The following is a 19870-nucleotide window of genomic DNA, read 5'->3' on the forward strand; positions in this document are numbered from 1 at the left end:
AATTGCGATATGGGTTATGGAAATGGAAGCGCCGTACTCAGTGTCCCAGCACAGATTGAATCGCCTTGGCGGAACCCTCTCGAGAATCGAAGTGGTCGTCGTTTTCGAATATCCGTCTTTGAGCATTGGTTGCCTTCCCCCGTGCTTTGACTGCGCGTGCGCGCTCGAGGCTCATGAGACGCCGTAGCATTATGGAAGGTAACGAGTGCGCGCTGGAGGCGGCAAAACTGAAACTCCTCCCTGCCGCTCTCATTTTGCCAGCGACTATAAGTACAAAAGGTAAGACCGTTGGTGTGATACGCGCGTCGACATCAACAACGTGAGACGTGTCGTTTTATGCAAGGATTTTTTTTTTTTCAATCGAAGAAAACGGACGACATCCCTCATTGTGACTGCTTGTAGCTGAGCTAGTTAGTGATTCATGCTTTTCATGACGCCGGCTCAACGTAGGAAGGTACACGAGGAGTTTTTCTTTTTTAAATCTTTTTTGCTTTTCGTGTACCTTCCCACATTTAGCTGGCCTCTTCAGAGACATCCCTCAATCTATCGTCTCGTAGACCAATCATAAAAATTCTACACTCGTGCAACCCTCTTGGTTAAAGTGCGCGCCACAAATAAGCAATCACTACCTCATTTATTCGTTACTAAAACGTGTTTATTCGGCCTCTGTGACCTAATCTTGTCTCGACATGGATCACAAACTTTCTCAGCACGGGCTGTACGGATCGCATACATCTGTCGTCGCGCAGAGGAATTCGCTACAATCAAAATGGTTTGTTGAGAGATGGGCAAACGTCTGTATTGATTCATTTTCAACCGATGAAGTCGCGGAATCCTAGGAATATATCTCAAGCTCCCCGTATGGTCACCGTTTTGGTCCATGCTATGAGCAGTTCCCCCTTGACTTTTGCAGTCTTGCTGAGCCGATCCGAATTTGCGGTGATAAGCTACTTTCTGAAGACATTTATTGTATACACAGGATTTTTATCCACACTCCGGTGAAACAAGCGCTCATCTTTCGCACGACCACCTACATGTTGCGTCGGTGCTTGAGCCACGACGGTATTAAAGAGTACTTTGTCTTTTGTCTTGAAATGCGCCATTGTAAGAGATCCATGGAGATCAGCATAGTTGATGAGCTGATTACATATGCAGTCCCACAGTCACTTATATTGGCAAAGAACGTCTTCAATAAGATGACGCTCCATAGCAATCATTGGCGTGGTTGGTTCCAAAATGGCTTTTCTGAAGCTTCGAATATTTGAAAGCACCGAAATGGCGATTGCTCCGGCAACAGATACCGGTCAGCCAATCGCCTTGCGAAATTTCGGTTGTCTGTATGTTAGTATTTCTTTGTGTCCCGCTAGGAGGCAGCAAAGACAATGGCGCTAGTTTCGGAGGATCCGGTGACTTTAGCATCCGCTCCCTTGACACGAGTCTTGCGAGAAGAACGAGCTCGAGCGCGTGAATTCAGGCAGCGCCTAGATTACCTTCACGCATAGACGTCCAGGCTCGACTGCTGGCATCAGCGCTTGTCCAAACAGAGCATTGCACAGAGTTGTGTGACCTCGGCGCGCCTGTGCCTTCGACCCTGCCGCACACCCCTTCCGAGATGGAGCCATCGGGGTTGTCGTCTTATTCGCGCCGACGGTGCTCCCGCCCTCGTGGCGTGTCAATATGCAAGGCGGTCGTCGGTTCCGCGCTCGATTCCTGGAGATCTGGTGACCTAGCTCTGCTTGGACGAGGGCAGCGGGGGCTATAAGTGCGCTCCTTCGCTAATCGCCGTCCAGTCGGAACCCGAAGCGGCCCTCTGAGCATTTCCTCAATTAGCAAACGGGACGCGTCCGCGAGACGGAATCATGGCGTCGTTACCCAGTGACATTCAGGAATAGTCGTTCGGGAATTAGTTAGGCAAATGAAGAAGCTTGTTCCATCTCTCTTTCTTTCCTGTTTCCCCTCAGAGTCGAGCTGCTGTTAGAAAAAGATCCCTTGGATGGGCCGACCTGCAGCACACGCAAAGTGCCAATCATGATGTGTTAACGGGTAGCAAACAGCGAAGGGACACAGACAGAGTAAAAGGCAGAAAACACACACAGCGCTGTGTCTTCCGTCTTTTACTTTGTTCGTTTTCCTGAGCTGTTTATTACCCGTTCAAATGAGCTACCAACTAGCCCATTCGTCGACGAATGATGTGTTTTTTATTTTATTTAATTGTATCTACTAGTTGCGCTTAAATTCTCCCGAGGGACTTTACATAAGGGTGCCAATCGTTGTAAGGTTTGGCACATGGCACAACGAAATAAATACATAAAAAGTATTAAACATGTTGAAGATATGTATACAGGCCGTAAATGATTGCAAGTGTTTCCAAAAATATTGAAATGACAGTTTTCGTTTTTTTACTATTTGAGTCCGATGGATTGTTACAATTGTTAATAGAAAACTGTAAGGGGAAAAATTGAAAGCTATTGATCCTACGAATAAATCAACCCAGTTTGCAATAGTTATCTAATTGATGGTAGGTGTGAGGTGCGGCTATGCAATTGAGGTTTCTCCGAAATGGAAGGTGCTAGTTATTTAGGAACTTGACCTGCCCGGCGTCAGCGCAGCAGAGACCTCAAGCCCTTTGTACCGTCAGCCCACCTCTGACAAACCTGCGGCAGTAGACCCATCACGCGGGACCGACGGAGACTCGAAAGCAGACGCTGGCCACAGTACCCGTAGTCATGGAGCGGCGGGGTTAGATTCATGCTTCTACTTCCAGTGGCCACTGCAACCTCTCCACGACACAGTCTTCAATCGGGAGAAAAAAAGTAATACCAAACACTTACTCATTATTTTTTCTAGGAAGGCTTATACTATGCGAATGCTCTCATGATCATGATGTGTTATTATAAAATAACCTGTATTCAAACTCGCGTCCTGGGATCCAGCAATGAACTTCACACTGTGCTGATAACCAACAAAATGAAGCCCGCTCCATTTTGCTATGCGTTGTTGCAGCGCAAAGTTATCGCTATTTTAGGTGCTTTCACTCAGGAAAAGTGGGCAGGAGAAGGAACGGCTCTATATTAGGCCAAGAACGCTCACGATATATTCGTGCAATTGATCATAGCGCGATTCGGCCAACCTAAAGAGGAGAAACAAGGAAGAGCCCTAGAAACAAAATCGGGTGGAGCTCTAAAGGAAAAAATTATTAATACAAACTAAAAAAAAAAAAAAGATATTGAAACAAAAGCGAAGATTTTCGGCACAGCTCATCGGTGCCAAACCACAGCTAAGGCTAACCGGTCGGGCCGGCGATAATTTTAATGGCTGTACCCAATATAACCGAAATGACCAATCTGGTCAGCGCCGCGCACTTTTTCCTGTTTTCTATACAATGCGGGAACACGGACAAACACGGCTTGTCCGCCTTCTTTTTATAAAGCGTCGCGCTGCTCGCCTTTCTCCCGAAACAAGTGTCTCGAACCGGGAGCGTTTCCACATCGCAAGATTTCTTGATTTACGACCCAAGACACACACCGACCGTATATTTAGGCCCGCCCCGTGTATCTATGTGCCAACATTCCTTATTGACCCTTTTAAAGAAAATCGACTGCCTCTATAGAAAGCTACAGGAAAGCGCGGCGACTTCGAGACGTTCACTTTTCCTCGTTTATATATATCTATATATATATATATATATATATATATAATGTACGGCGCCAATTCGACAGCGTACATTTCTTCCCGTTTAAACCACTCGACTGCTGTCCGTCCTTGCAAGCGACTGCTGCTTAGGAAAGCAAAACAAAAAGTATTAAAGCCTTAGTGGTCCCCACAGAGCACCCATCAGGCCCCGGTCCCATTCACAACCCTCCCAACTACGAAGCAGCGGAGTGAACATGCACCGCTGAATGAAGACCGCAGGCGAAAAAGGCAGACAGGCAGAACGGGTAGGCCAGGATCGTGCGGCTATTATTAGCCAAGCCGATCCGAAGCCAGCCTTTTCGCCGCCACCGTCTGCGTCGTTCTTATGTGTCGGCGGTTTTGTTTTTGTTTTTCCTTTGTCGCGACCGCGATTTTAGGGGGACGTACGCAGTCATTGAAATAGACAAGACAGAAAACAAGACGTGGCAAAAGTCAGCGACACGACAAACAGGACGAGGCGGTGCGCGCGCGTGCGGTGCTGTGACGATTGACAGAAGCTTGTGCCTTTGTCTGTCATTTGCATGGGCGAACAAGCGTCCCGATTTGGGCGAAATTTGGGACAGCAAGCAAGGCCTCGAGGACTGGCTCCGGACAGAGGCCGAAGTAATCCGGTTTTGTTGATACGCGTGCTTGCTGTCATCTTAGAGTGCGGTTGCGAAGGTCGACTTTGGTGGTCCATGACTTCTAGGATGAAGTATGGTCGGCGGAATCAATAATTTCATTTGCTAATTTTTGACGAGGTGCACGAATAACTTTATTTACTAATATAAAAAAACAGCTGTTCCAAAATAAATATAATAAAACCGCGATGACAAGAAAAATGTAAATAATTAACCTGAACCAAAATATTCCCAGTCATACTGCTCATACATCATAAAAAATGCACGGTGTTTACTGTAGGTTGTTTTCAGATAGAACCTATCTGAAAACAACCTACAGTAAACACCGTGCATTTTTTTTTATGTATGAGCAGTATGACTGGGAATATTTTGGTTCAGGTTAATTTAATAATGTTCGGTGGTCATTTTTTTTTTTAATTTTGACGAAGAAAATATCTTGTTGCTCTTGTATGTTGTTCATAAAAACAAAACCAACTTTGGTTTTGCAAAACGAAAAAAAGTGTATTTGCTGAAAAAACTATTTGGAAGCCTCCCCTCTCAATCCGAGTTGCTTTCTGAGGATTGCGCAAAGTTGGCCATTTCGGGCACCTCCTTCTGAATAACTGCTGCGTCTACGGGATTAAAAATATTTACTGAGAAAACACGCATAAGAAGTCTTGATCCGAAGTATTTACCACGAAGTAGCGACGTTGTTATGTTTCAAAAAAACAATAAAAAATCGCAACCACGGCACATTGCGCAAAAATGCGTAAGATTGGTTCTTTTCTTTAATGCGAAATCATTAAATGTCTTATGGAGCGCAGCCGACGTTGTCTGTAACCGTGAAAAACGGCACCTAAATTCCGGCTGAGCGAAACGAGCAATAAATTCCCATTGGTTGCGAATCTTGCGATGCGCCCTAGTTCTAAGGAACGCCAACCCCACAGAGAAGTCCCCATCCTGGCACTGCGGCCCGCGCGCCGGTAAAAGAGAGAGGGTGTTGCGCGCGCGGACACCGGACGCCGCTTACCCGAGGCCTGCGCGGAGCTCAGCGGGGCGCGCTGCTTGTACGAATGCGCTGCGTGTACGAATGCGCTGCATGAACGAATGCTTTCGCATTCCTACACGTAAGCAATCTTAAGTGACCTCCTGCAATTTTTGTCAAAATCTATAATTGCCAGGAGTTTCAAATTTTGCCCGCGTGTGTCCCTGAATTTTTTAACCTTTACATTCAATATTGTTGTCCTGCTTAGCGGGACAAATTTACGAGAAACACTCAAATGGAGCCATTTTACAAAATACGGATTATTTTTGAAATCAACTGAAATAAAGTCAATTTTCATTTTTTTATCTCTTCCAATTCAAGCCTAATGATATGTACTAACATAATCTGACAAAACAAGTTTAATTATTTTTGTTTCTTTGAAGTTATAAAGTGAAAAATCTGGCGAAATCGAGGCTGCCGCAGTGCCGTGAATGTAGTTGACAGGCGCATAACTTTTACTGCGCGTAAAAATGAGCGGGGGTGTTCAGGCATAAGCAAATTGACGGCACAAAGGCGGACGGTGTTTTTAAAGTCATAATTCAAAGTGCGTTTTTGTACTATACTTCGTTTCAGCTTCCGTCCGAGCGCAGCCAAAGCTACATGTGGCCGGAGCCAATCACACGCCGGCAATAGGTCAAGCGATCTCGCCTGCACTTTTGTATCATTCCGCTGCGCCGCCGGTCGGCCGCGCCGCCCGCGCTCGACGAGTATTTTGTCTGCTACGGGTGTATCAACGATATCGTCTTCTACAGGTTTAAAAAGTGCCTTTTCACACCCTGAAATTTAGTAACAGAAGATGTCGATACGTAAGCTAGCCGCTGGCGTTTGTGTCTGAGCTTCCCACCTGTTCGACATAGTTTCGAGTTGTGAGTACACGTTGCAAGCTCCCCTATGACCCGGCCGTTGATGTTTCCTATTGTTTGTATATACCAGGGTTCGAGGCGCAGTCCTTTCCACCAGATTCTCGGCGTTCAATGTGATCGGCAGGTAAAGGGGTGCCCTGATTTCGCCGCGTATCAGTGAATTGTAGTGGCCCGGACGCTTTTCTTGTTTACAACGCATTCGCGGTACGACGCGGCCGGAGCCTCCTGCCAATTTTGAAAGTGGACATTCATCACGACTTCTCGCGCCTGACTACCAAATGTGCCTTTGCGAAAGGGCGTTTTGAAGTGACTCGGTGAGGAAAGCAGCGAAGCACATGATTCGGCGATTACGGGAACGAAATCAAACAGAAAAACCGAGCGCTGCAGCCGTGTTGCCAGCGGATATACATGTTTTCACTAAACCACATGCATTTACATATATTAATAAAAACATAAACTTCAGATATTTGATTCCTTTAGTTGCAAATCATTCTCAGCAGTACACATCTGGAACATTGTGCAGTTGTTAGGCACAAAACAGTTATGTTGTGCCTAAAAACGTCAATTACTCTTGTGAACTACTTTGTGTTAAGTAGGAATGCTCTTCTCGAAGTTGCGAACCGTCCCTCAGCCTTTGGCTGCGCTCGGACGGAAGCTGAAACGAAGTACAGAGTAGCAGAGAATGCGCATATAGGCCGAAGCAATCGAGAAGCGCTATCATGCCGCATACTTGGGAGGGATTGTTTTCGATGCGGAGCGCAAGTTTGTCTGCTCCTTTTGCAGGGGTTGTGGTGACGTCAGAAGGCCGAGCTCCGATTGACTCTGATTGAAGAATAGCGGGTAGACCTCAAAGCAAGCTGCCTTGAGGTATACCCACTATCCTTCAATCAGAACCAGTCAGAGCTCGGCCTTCTGACGTCACCACAACCCCTGCTAAAGAAGCAGACAAACTTGCGCTATACCCCGTACACTCCTAAGCTGACAAAGTGGTGGAAGCTACGTGCTCGGTGATACCGCTGTTTTTCGTCACGTGATCACGCTCCCGCTCATACCCAAGTGGAGAGAGCAGGATCGGGTGATGAAAGAGAGGTGATTGATTGCTCCATTGAGCACGTAGCTCATACCGCTCTAGCTGTCAGCATAAAGGGGCGGGATAACGATGTTCTTTTCTATGTTCTTCACTTTAAACAAACGTACTGTCACTAGTGGGACACAAGTATACTCGTACGCAACGCCACCCACCAAAGAAACTTCTACGTAGCGGTGTAATTCCAAGTATAAAAGCGAGCATTTACTTCAATTTTGATCTCTCCTTCGTTAAACTTGACGACGCACAGTGAGTGGCAACCAGGGGAAGGCGGGGAAAGGGGGGGCGGGGGGGGGGGGGACGGAGCTTATGAGGCTTTAAAATTAGACACTTCTTGCAGATAATTATAACCGGAGAGGACGGACGACAAAGGGGACAAGGGACAAATACACACGTCTCACATAATGAGACGTATGTGTTTCTCTCTCGTCCCCTTTGCATTGTATAGTCCGTCGTTTCCGGTTCGAATCACGAAGAAAAATAACCAGCTCGCGTCTTTATTAACCTTGTCTTCCAAAATTTTCTAATTTGTTTTTTTATGTGATGGAAACTTGTATGCAGTTTTGCTTCGAAAAACGTTTACCATATTTGTCAAGGGTTCGAATACAGCCTTTATAAACTGCGTGCCCCCCCCCCCCCCCCCCCCTCCCCCTCTTTCCAAAAAAAACAAAAACATTTTTTTTGTTTATATAATTTACGCATTTCCGAACGTTCATTCTCCGCCCAAACGTAGCGCTAGCGGTCCGAAAGATGTCGAAGTAATTATCTGAAAATTTCGATCACCAAATGGGGCCCGTTTTTGCCCGTTTTCGGTAGCTGGCTTCTACTGCTCCGATTATTCTAGAACTCTGTCGGCCGCCATTTACCCATCGAAAATTTCGGAAGATCCCTTTTAACGTTTTAATAAAATTACGGTAAGTTTTTTTTTTCTTTTTTTTAATTGGTTTCCGGTTCTGACCGCTAGGCTTCATTTGGGAAGGGAGTGCGCGTTCGGAGACGCAAAAATTGTTTTTGCAGTAACAAAAAAAAAAAAAAAAAAAAAATAATAATAATCAAAACTTGTAATTTCTTTTCTTTATTTGGGGGGGGGGGGGGGGGAGAGAGGGGGGGACCTTGTATATATCACCGACAAAAATTATGTTTGTACGCTTATAAAATGTGTTCGTGATTATGACGAAACTACTTCAAGAAATGTAACATGTCCTTATATGGCGCGGCATATGAGGGGACACGAGCTCGATCTGTTTTCGCCCACCAAATACTCAAGGTCCGTTTCGCATATCTATTGCTTGGGTTGTTGGCGCACACGAACCAGACGCGTACTGAGCCATCTACGAGTTCGAAAATAATGTGGTCTCACGATGGTGCTTTCTTTTCAGTATACGTTTTTGAGATAGAGAGTCCTAAAGTAGTGTTCAAGACAACAGCAACAACAAAAGAATATTCTTGACAAGGAGCTTTCGTGTTTTTTTTTGTTTTTAATGTCGAGACGTTGGGGACTGGCCAGACCCAAATAATTTCTTAAAGTGTCAGCGAGTGTATACGATTGATTGCGCAGCTATAATGGAAGACAAAATTTCGCCTTCCCCCCTGACAACATCGCGAGAACGGCGACCTCAATTTTCTGCTGGAATCAGGTTGACCGTAAAAACTCATTACACCAGACAACAGATTACGCCAACCACGTTTACTTTCGCATTTCGGGCGTTTGCTTCGCCACACTGGGGTCCGACTATGGCGCCCGGAGTGCGTCTTCGACGGGTGTGTTTATTTTAGCACCCCATGCTGCCCATACGTCTAAAGTGCTCCCGAAGTGGAAACAAATGACGTCACAGAAGCCGACGTGTCGTGCTTCTGTGACGCGATTCTGGCGGCTAATCGTAGAAATGCTAAGGAGAAGCTGCGAGTAGCAGAACCGAACGCGGAGAAGCTGCGAGTAGCAGAACCGAACGCGAGCGTCGCTGTCGTCACGGCGTCCCGACTTCTGCCTGCCGAAGCTCCCATGGACTGCCACACAGCAGGGCGACATGCAGCAGAAAAGACTTCTGCCACGTGCACCACAGCTGTTGGGACGCCGCCAGGATCGCGACCGGTGACAGCATGACACCTGTATGACGTCATCAGGCGGAAATCGAGGGACAATCTTTTTGTGCGCGGTAAACACACCGGTATGAGACAGGTTCCAGACACCATAGTCCGACTGGTTTGTTGTCGTTGTTGATGTCGTTTTCTTTTCTCGCGCACTGTTTGGAATACGACAGTCAGGCGACTCTAACTCAAGAATGTTCGAAGCGTGTGTGCTTCATACGTATGTATGCTTCGAACATGTCTGCGTTCAGTTTTGACACGAGCAATGTGACGGGAGCCTCGTACAAAAACAAAAAGGGAACCGCTTTTTCACGTCCGACATGGTACGACGGGCCTTCCGGAACCGACTGCGCATGCGCTAACGTAGAAGACTTTCACATGCGCTTTTCGTACAGGAGGCCCCCATCGGATGGTCAAACACAATTTTTTAAAACTCTGTACTGTCTGAAGACGATTTTTGTACGATATAATAGCAGTATATGACCGCGTCTTTCGCTGACTGTGGAGATAAAAGATTCCTAAAAATCTACAGCTAACTTGCGCCTTAGCTCTGCATGGCTCTTTTTTTTTTTCTCTTTCGCTCTCTCTTTTTCTCTTTGATAAGAAGTGAAAATAGAGTAATCATAACATAGGTTGGACAGAAGACAAGAACCGAGACAACAGCGAAATTCGAATAACGACATCACGGAACACAAGTCGCCAGCGGTGTTATCCTCGTGTGCTTAAAATTTCTAAGAAATAAACCTTATAACAGAAAAAAAAAAAAAAACAACACTACGTCCAGAAAATAACGGCGTAGATGGAGAAGAAGGGATACGGTAGAATGGTGTCGAGTGTGCGTTGACTGGAGAGCGTCACCGCTTGATCGCTGCATTCTTTCCAGGTCTTTGTTGTTGTTGTTGTTGTTTCCTCCAGAAGAATCCAGAATTTTCGAGAACAGCGTGGCGATAGAAGCTGCTATTTCTGCTCCAGAAAAAGTGGAACGAACCCTATCGGCGTCAGTTCCATACATTTACTCTTAATATGCGCTGCAATTTTTCCTTTTCATTTTTTTTTTGTTGTTGTTTCTGGACTGCTTTTTGTTTTTGTTTTTTGTCTGGCGATGTTTTTCTTTCTTTGTTCGTTTTAGACGCGCTTAAAAGGAAAGAAATAAGAAGACAGTGAAATAGAATCCAGTGGAGGGAAGGAGGAACTGAAATGTAGAGTACTCCGAAGATGGGCTGGAGAGAGTAAATCCATTTAAGGAGAAGAAAAATGAAAAGTACATCGGCCGAGAAAGTGTTTTAAGAGGATTCCGCCAAGCAAAGTGGGACGCGACTTGGGCCGTTTAAAAACGCTCGCTTTTTTCGAGCAACTCGGTATATCCGCGAGTTTTTATCTTTAAAAAGAAAACAAATTTTTTTTTTCCCAGAACATTTAGAAGCAACTCACAATAACACAGTTTGAAATAAAGAGTTATTCGTCCAAATTTCTGTCTCGCGCAAAAAAAACAAGAAAAAAAAAACGAAAACAAAAAAAAACGCACCGCACCGCAATAAACAAAAGGAGTGAGCACGACGAGGCGCATGAACGAACAAACGTTCCTTGCCTGATCAATTAGTAGCGGTAAAGATTTCAATCTCCTTAACATCGCGTACACGACCGCCGTTTCATCCAACCATTGTGTTTCTGTGGCGGCGTTATTATCGTACACGTCGTGTATTTCTTTTCTTTTTTTCCTCCCTTCGCCTACGTGGTTTTGCGTTTTCACCTACTTCGCGAAATACCGTTTCACTCCTAGAGTTATTTATAAAACTCCGCAAAAAAAAAAAATACATTTTTTTTTTTTTGTGGCACAGGCGTATTCTTACAGGCTTTTTGTCCAGCGCTCTTTGTGCTGGAAATAGGACATGTTGTTGGTGTCCTTTTTCATTCCGCGGTTGGTTAACGTCCGCAACACTCGAAGGTATACGCAGAGTGTGTTGCATTAGCGTAGCGGTATTAAATCTGCGCTGAAATATGGAAAAGGGCCCAGGCAAAACAGCTCCACGAAATCTGGGCTGAATGAGACACGGGTTTCACATATTTAAATTATGTTCGGTTTCGTCCACCATTTTTTCCTGGCTCTCTATTCGCGTAGACGCGAGCTGCGAGGAAAATTGAAAAAGAAAAAGCCTCAAGAATAGCCACGAGGAGGAAAATAAAACACAAACATTAGAATGTCGACGCGATGAGCACGGCGCTGCACTTAGTTTTAAACAACGTACTTTTGCAGACGCGACCACGGCACAAAGGACAAAATAATAATAATAAAAAAGTAATATACACCCAACGTTTCTTCTTTTTTTTTTTTTTGCTTTAAAACGGGGTTTTCCATTTAAGTACCCAGAAATCGATTTGAAGTGGAAAGACTATTTCTCTTCTGTTTGACCCCGCGTGCGTGTGCTGTTTAATGCTGCAGTTAATGAAAAAAAAAAGGAAAAAAAAAGAAACACGCTTGGAAAGGTCGAGAGAAACGTCTGTAAACATGTGAAAAGACCATATATTCGAGTTCACGTTAATGCTTGCCCGTTTACAAAAGCCCCGTGTAGTAACTAGTTATATATGCCGCTCAATAAAACCCAAACACCGCACAGTTTTATTGCTTGTTTTCGTTCCAAAAGGTTGCTAGGTTGGTGTAAACACCAGGTCAAGGATCAACGTATGATAGTTGACATCAAATAGGAAATCATTAACGGTGTGCCGCGTTCGGGCATCCCAGTGTCACGTGAGAAAACCTAAACGTCGCTTTGGCAATGGACGTTTGAACATTAATTTCGCGTCAGAGCCGAGACTACGTTAAACATCAAATGTAGGGTCGAAAGAGTTTAACCAAAGTTACAATGAAAGCGCAGGCGAGCTAGTATATATTTAGCATTTGGTTGAAGAAGCAACGTTCGTAGCATCGTTTGGCTTGGGCTTAAGCTGAGGGAATGGGTTGATCTTTCGTGTGCAGTTTACTGAATAAACGTTTAGCTCAGCTTAAAGGGGCCCTCCGGAGCTTTCTGCTATCGTCTGTTTATGTTGTTATATTGCGTTGTACGTGCAAGTTAATATGTATACAAAGTTTTAGATTACAAAACCGTTTATTAAGCAGATGGCAGAAGAAATATATCGGGACTATTTTCTCTTGGAAGACAATCCCCCATTCCCTGCCCGGTAACCGGACAAAAGCTCACCGGACAAAAGCTCACCGGACAGAAGCTCACCGGACAAAAGCTCACCGGACAAAAGCTCACCCGTTTTTTGACAGACCCGGACAAAAGCTCACCCGTTTTTTGACAGACCCGGGCAAAAGCTCACCTCGATTTCTTTTTTTTTTTTCATACCCGGGCGAAACACGGGCTGAAATAAAAAAAAAATGGACATTGGACCATTTTTAGGAGAACTTGTACCTCATCCACTATTGAGTTACGAATTTTTTTTTAAAAATACTTTGAAAGAACGGGATTTCGGCCTTTTGGAAAAGTACAAGACAGATGACCAATCTAGAAAATTGTGCGGGATTTTAGATAGCCTCGGGTTCCTTCCACTACAGCTTGTTCCACAAGAACTAACCACCAGGAAAAAGTCTACCGGTGACATCGGCTACCTGCTGGACTACTTTGATTGCACGTATGTCAACGGCCGCTTTCTTTATGCTTCTGTTCCATCTGCGGCGGCACCCAGAGCGAATTCTTCCCTTCGCCTGACTCTGCGCCGACGGCGACCGGAGTTTCCCCCGGTACGGGGGAATATGTACGACACCACTCTTCAAAATAAAGACCGGATGAACACCTGCGAAAGATAGAGTACCGGGTTCCAGAAGCTCATCGGCCACGCCCATCCAAGCGTCTTGAGGCTGATTGAATACCTACAGCAAAATCAGGCGCTCGTTGCCACGGCATTGACAAAAGCCCGGAGAGGTGAGCCTACAGTCAAGAGGGTGCGAAAAATTACTCTGCACCTGCAGAACCGTCTTAGAAATATTTGCGAGGGCTTGCATGTACATCGAGATCTACCAAGACAGCTGGAGCTAGTGGGGGACTGCATTCGCTTCTAACCAATCGATAAATAAACTTGTTTCTATTAAAATCAACAAACCATGCGCCTGTCAGATTTAATTTATCGTTGCCTTTTTGTGTCGCGCACATGTACCTAAGTTGTCCACACTCGTGTTAAGACCAACATGAAATTTTCTCGTGGTGAGCTTTTGTCCGGGTTTGCGAAAATATGGGTGAGCCTTTGTCCGGGTCTGTGAAAGAATGGGTGAGCTTTTGTCCGGTGAGCTTTTGTCCGGTGAGCTTCTGTCCGGTGAGCTTTTGTCCGGTGAGCTTTTGTCCGGCATTCCCCTGCCCATCGCTAAAACTTGACCAGTGGAAATGCTGCATCTTGCGGTGAATGCGAACGTTATTATTGCAACATTTCTTAAGCTTGTTGTAAATTAGAGTTTGAGAAAAACGTAAACTGATTGTGGTGCGGGAAACATAGTCCGGAATTATCGTTCCAAAACCAGCGAACTATGTTTTCTCCCCGCAAGCTTGTTGCTAGGGGGTGATGCGTCGGCGCGTCGGCTCGTCTGCTTCCCAAGGCGTCTGCAGGCGTGCGTTTGCGGGACACGTGTTCCTTTTTCCCGTGGATCCCGACTCCGAAGCCAGCTTTCCAATCCTTCCACGTAAACGAGTCAAACTTTTCCTTGTCATCTGTGGAATGCGACTGTGTATTGCAGCGCGACGGTGCGGTGCGACGAACGACGACTGCCGAGCACAAAGTTCGGGCCCCTTGACGACGGTCCGCGCGTGTTCTAGAGATTCCTCCGCGGGTCGGCGGTCGGCCGCGTTGGTGACACGCAGTAACGCCGGAATCCTTCGCTTGCTATTGGCTGACGCATAAAGAGATGCCCCTCCCGTTTTCTGGGGTCATCTCAGAAAGGGGGGCGAGCCGGGTACTTTGATAGCAATTTTGATAGGGAAATCCGCCGCGGCATGACCGTAATTTTATGATTTTTAGGATCCTTAGGGCCTGTAGATTGGGTTATCGCCATAAATAGACCATCGCAGAACGCTCCGGAGGGCCCCTTTAAGACTTTTTTCTCTTGACACATTTTTCTTACTTTCCACGGTTGATGTTTCCTAGTTTTCTCGCCCCAGAGTAGGGTAATTGAACAAGATAGTTTAGACAGCGAGAAATTATTTTTTTCTAATAAAATAGCGACTGCCCTTCCCGTCCACGTCAGGGGCACTCCAACATTGGAAAGGATTTCACTTTACGGGTTTTTTTTTTTTTCTTTTTGAAGTGGGATAGCGGGCTCTTGCAGCGTGTCTTGATTCTCGAGAATAAAATTCGCTCACCCTCGAACCGTAAATTTGGGAAAATTAACCACTGAAAGTGGGGCAAAACAGTAGGTATCATGCTTCGCACTAATGCTCTGTGCTTCTTTGATTACGGGTGTAAGCCACATACGTCTCCCATATGTAAAGTTAAAAAAAAAAAGCAAAAACAAAAACGCTGAAAATTAAACTTACAGCTCTTCGCTCTTGGAAAGGGGTCTATGACGCCTATGGCGCCTGGAAGTATGGTTACAAGGGTAAGCGCACAATCACAACGTCTCACTGGCTTATCTTCCTCATTGGAGTAGTAGCAAACAGGCACGCTGGTGTCCCCCCCCCCCCCCCTTTTTTTTTCGGCACATTTTTTTTTACGAGTGTGCGCATGTGTTTGGTTGTGAAAAAAACTTAATCCGAGCATTTTGACGGAAGTTTTTGATAGCACGAAAGAGAAAGAGCAGGGATGTTCCAGGGAGTTTCTTCGGTAAATATGTGGAACTTTGACAACTTTCTGTGGTTCTGCAGTCAAAGCTATGGGCACACGTGCACTTGCGCATTTTGAGAACCCATCAAAGCTGTCCACGCGCACTCCTCGCTTCTTCTGAAATGCCACAGAAAGGTTTCCGCGACCATGAATAATACAAGACCCGTACCCCCCACCCCTTACACACACACACACATACAAAAAAAAAAAAAAAGCTTTAGCGCACCATGTTTAACGTCACACCGACACACCGCGCTCATTAGACGATATAGATTTTTTTTCGGAGGATAACGCAGCGTCTGCATCCAATCGGTGCTCCAACATCGGGCAACGTCCTCTGACATATCACGGGGAGCGAGGACTACATGGGCATGAAGATGGTGTTGGAAATCTCGGATGGAATTGCCTATTGAGAGACGTAAAAAAGCCGACTGACGTCTTCCATGAATAGAAAAAAAACATATAGACATCGGATATTTCGACAGCTTGACCTTTGTCTGCCAGAGTATGGAAAATCTGTTACCAGGAGTACATGGAAAGTTTAGTCAGTGCAGTGTAACTGCCAGCTAGCCTCTGGTTTTTAACACACATCAGGCAGTAGTGACACACAACCAAAATAAAAAAAAAAATGAGTTCGTTTTTTTTTTTGCTTGTTTGCTGTTGTTTAGAGGAAATGGGGATAGGCGGGAGATGTGTGGGCGTTCTTTACGGGGGGCAGGAGTGGGGATCGAACCCAGGATCCTCGGGTTCTGAAAAGGTTTTCACTCGGTCTTAGCCTTACCATTTATGCTATCACGTCCCGCCCACGCACCATATGAACTGATCGTGGACATCGAGACACCATAAATAATTAGGAGGATTAAAACTGATTTGCTTTGCGCCCCTTTTGTGGAGGTTTGGCGAGACCATTTAACGAAACGCGAGTCAACCGATGAACGAGAAAGTCGTGAGATTCCGTCGTGGCGCTCTTTCCGTCGAACGAGAGTGTCCGTACCGGTGCACCAGCCGTCCGCACCTCACGCGCTGGCACAGAAGTGCGGCGCCTGCTCGCGTCAAACCCTCTTTCTCTCTCTCCCAAGAGGTGCGCCCATCTTGGCCAGGAATAGCAAGTAGCAAACTCGCGCGCGTATCCGTTGTAAGCACGAAACCGTGGTTCGAAATAAACTGGATCTATTGTTCGATCAACTCGTTGTGTTTTTGTTTAGAGGAAGAGTCACGTTCACTCAGCTGCGAGACAGCGTGTGATCATAATCGCGCGTTCAAGACGTATTTTCCTCTCTTGAGAAGGGTTCTTTTTCTTCCCCGTGAGCTCGTTTCCCTGCTTCGTCAACGCGTTTGCGCATAGACGAGCCCCCCGAACACCTAAAAAAGACTACGGGCCTCTCCCGTCCCCTGGACCATTGTCGTGTGCCCAGAAGAGCAGAGAACAAAACGTACGCTGTTTGCGGGTCGCTTCGATTGCACACTGGCGTTCATCGCGCCACGCATTAAACTCTGATGTACTTTTGCTGGCTACTGCTGGAAGCATTCTGGCCATAAAATGGCCCAAGTCATGTCTAGCGGAAATAAAATCGGTGAATGCTACGGGTGCAAGTGTCTGGACAGGTGTCCTGATCATTTTTCTCAGTGAAAGCACCCATTCCGAAAGCAGGTGAGGAGCTATTATAGGTCGCACGAGCATCAATTCGTATACTGTCAGTGTTCAGCTTGGATTCCAGTTTTCGCTGATTGAGCAGGGGTCTCCAACGACCGCTGACGCAGCTGGCACTCGTGCTGTATCAGCGCCCTCGTTGGCCTTCCTTCAGCCGCCGTCACACTTCCCGTATACATCACGCAAAAGAGACGGTGTCCGCTGCGGACATGACGACTTAAGTCATAACCTCCTCTATACTCGCAGCGCCTCTCAGTTCGACGACGGGAGCCACAGAGTGTCCGGTCGCAGATTTGGAGCGCGAGGATGCGAGGATGTGGTAGCACAGGGCATTTCTCGGGGAACCTGGATGTCAGCGCACAACTTTTGCAGCGGCGAGGACCCGAAACATGGTTTTCAAAACCGACGAGAAAAGAAGCGACAGCGCGAGGAACGCGAGGAGCACGAGCGGACATTCCATCGCTCGGGAGAAGTGTGTTTCGGCGTCTCGCCGCATCGGGGCGCCGGTCACGTGGCTCTCCTCTCATCCGTTGTCTGCCGCTCTACCTTTTCAATTTCGGAGGCCGCTTCTCGTAACGATCTGTCAGGCTTTGTCACTATAGAGGGGGCTATGCAGAAGTATTTGCGGTCACGACTCAAACATGTGCGAAGCATCTTTGCTTCATGCATATGCAGGGAACGTGATTTTAATTCCAACACTTCTTTGGAGGCATGAAATGCTTTTCAACGCTACCCCCAACCTCAAAATTTTGTCCGTCCGTTCTTTTGGGCATTTTCTGCTAAATTTAGCGGAGAAAGTGAATGAACGTGACCTATACATCAACTCAGTTTTCCCGCTAAATTTAGTAAGAAATTTGACATCACGTGATCTATACATTAGGCAGTTTTAGAGGACCGTACGCTAAATTTTTGCGTACGCAAAGAAATTGCGGGTCGGGAATGGGCCCGCGCAGAACGCAATAGAAAGGCCAGCGTATCGCATACGCACGCAACGCTGGCGATTTTGCGTTGCGGTTGCTGCTTTACGGGAAGCTTTCGAGAGATCTCAGGCCCAGCGAGCTAGAGCTCCAGTTTCAAGATGGCGGTTACCTCGACTGGCGCAGCAAGGGCGACGTGGTGTTCGCGAGGTTCGGTGTTATGTGAAATTGCGCGGTGTTCAGCTCGGCAATTCTTTCCGGGACCTACCGTGGTCGTCTCAGATCGCCATGTAGCTGAAGGAGTGCATAGTGAAAATTTTGACCGCACACGCGATGTGTGTAAACGCTGCGATCTGCTCAACGCCAAGCCTCTTTGCGCAGTTCATCACCGACGAACGAACGACTCTTCAAAAAATCGCCCAAGTAGTCGCTGAAGACTGGACACCAGTAGGTCACGGATTTATATATATATTTATACAAATTCATGTTATATATATGCGTTTTTTGTTTTTGTTTTTGGGAGATGGGGAGCGTGTTGGACGCTATAAGCACGGGGAATTCTACGGTTCTGGCAATTTTCACCAGATTTATGCGAGGTGTTAGCTCGGGCAACGTTTACGGAACGCACAACTAAAACCGGTCCCAGCAGGTAGTTTCTAGCGTACGCAATACCATATTAATCGATATTAATCGATCAATTTTCCAGTTTGTTTCCCGATCGATTTAAAAACCGCGCGCAAGACGAGCGCCGCCGGCCCTACCTACAGGTACGCTTACAAGAGTGAAGTAGTCGTTTCGATCGCGTCGTCACTTGTGTCGTCGACGCACCCGTGAAAGGACACGCTGCCAAGACCGTGACGACATGATTGAAACGACGGCGTCAGTCTTCCAAGCGTAGTTGTGGGTCGGGCTTGCAAAAATCTTTTTAAGCGCATTTCTTTTTTTCTTTTCTTTTCTTTTTTTTAAATTCGGGCGTTAAAACGCCATATTCGATCGATGAACATCTCAAAAGCAATTATCTTTCGAATTTCTTTTAATTGGTCCGGGCTTTAATAGTATCATTGACGCCAATATTGCGATTCCAACATCCCCTAAAACCAATAACTAAAAAAATAATGGGAGGATCTAAAAAAAAAAAAAAGGTTAGCCAGCTTACCTCGAGGATTACCCTCTCATCTAATGTTCGCCAAGTTTGATAAATACATGTTGAAGACAAAAAACTGGTCGGTCACCCCCTTTCTTAAAGAAAAGAAAGAAAATCTTGTTCTAACTAAAAAGTGTGCAGTCCTAGATGCTTTCTTGTTTTCTCTTTCATTCGTGTTAACAAGGTTTTCTCTCTCTGTATGCTCTGTATGCTCTGTATGCTCTGTATGCACCCTCCTGCCTTGGCTGGTAATCGGAAGCCGGCAGTGTGGATAAATAAAACACGCTGTATACGTATGCTTGAAACATATGTCTGTAGGCAGTAGAGAGTTTCAGGGAATCGTTTTAGCAGATCCGATACGGAATAATGGACCCTCCGGTACGAATTGCAGACATATGCGAGTCTTCTGCGGCAGCGCATGCGCAGATCGTACCGGAGGGACATCCGTACCGTGTCGGATGCGCGAAAACGGTTCAACCCTTTAGCGTCCGCAGACGGTCTTTTGTAGGATGTATGAATAGAGTCACTGGGACTTTTGAGGTGACGTCGAAGCTTTAGCTTTGATATCCAGGAGGGGCTGGCTTAATGGATGCTCCCTCGAGACGGGAACGCAAAGGGTTACGAACAAAAACATGAACCCGTGCCAAATGCAAATGCCTACGAGGATAGGCGAAGCAGAAACCTAAGCCGATGAAGAGCATATAACTTGGTAGATTATTTACTCGAAAATTGCGTTAATCAAACAGATAAATTCTCCCTGGTAATAAACACATTCCCTAATTATTATTATTATTATATTTTTTGCGATGGTTCTGACTTTTTTATGCAGGTCGATTACATTACCATTCAAAGCCCAGCATGCGCTATAGGTTCAGGAATCTAGCGTGACTACGCAGGCATACAGGCAATTAGTACTTTCTACTGAAATGGGATGGTTACCGGATACAAACTTTTATTATTATCCTTGCCCTTCTT

At 46.0% G+C, this 19870-nt stretch overlaps 1 protein-coding gene across 1 annotated transcript in view; it reads left to right on the plus strand.

The window, feature by feature from the left end:
• The first annotated feature begins 244 nt into the window (after positions 1-244).
• The window catches only part of LOC8026662, a 109274-nt gene continuing 89648 nt past the window's right edge, over positions 245-19870 (plus strand). Inside the window, exon 1 of the mRNA XM_002405066.4 lies at positions 245-279. The gene's annotated coding sequence lies outside the window, so the exon portion shown is untranslated. The remainder of the gene's footprint in view (positions 280-19870) is intronic.

This window comes from Ixodes scapularis, unplaced genomic scaffold (genome assembly GCF_016920785.2).
Source record: "Ixodes scapularis isolate PalLabHiFi unplaced genomic scaffold, ASM1692078v2 PGA_scaffold3__209_contigs__length_174095766, whole genome shotgun sequence".
Lineage (NCBI taxonomy): Eukaryota > Metazoa > Arthropoda > Arachnida > Ixodida > Ixodidae > Ixodes > Ixodes scapularis.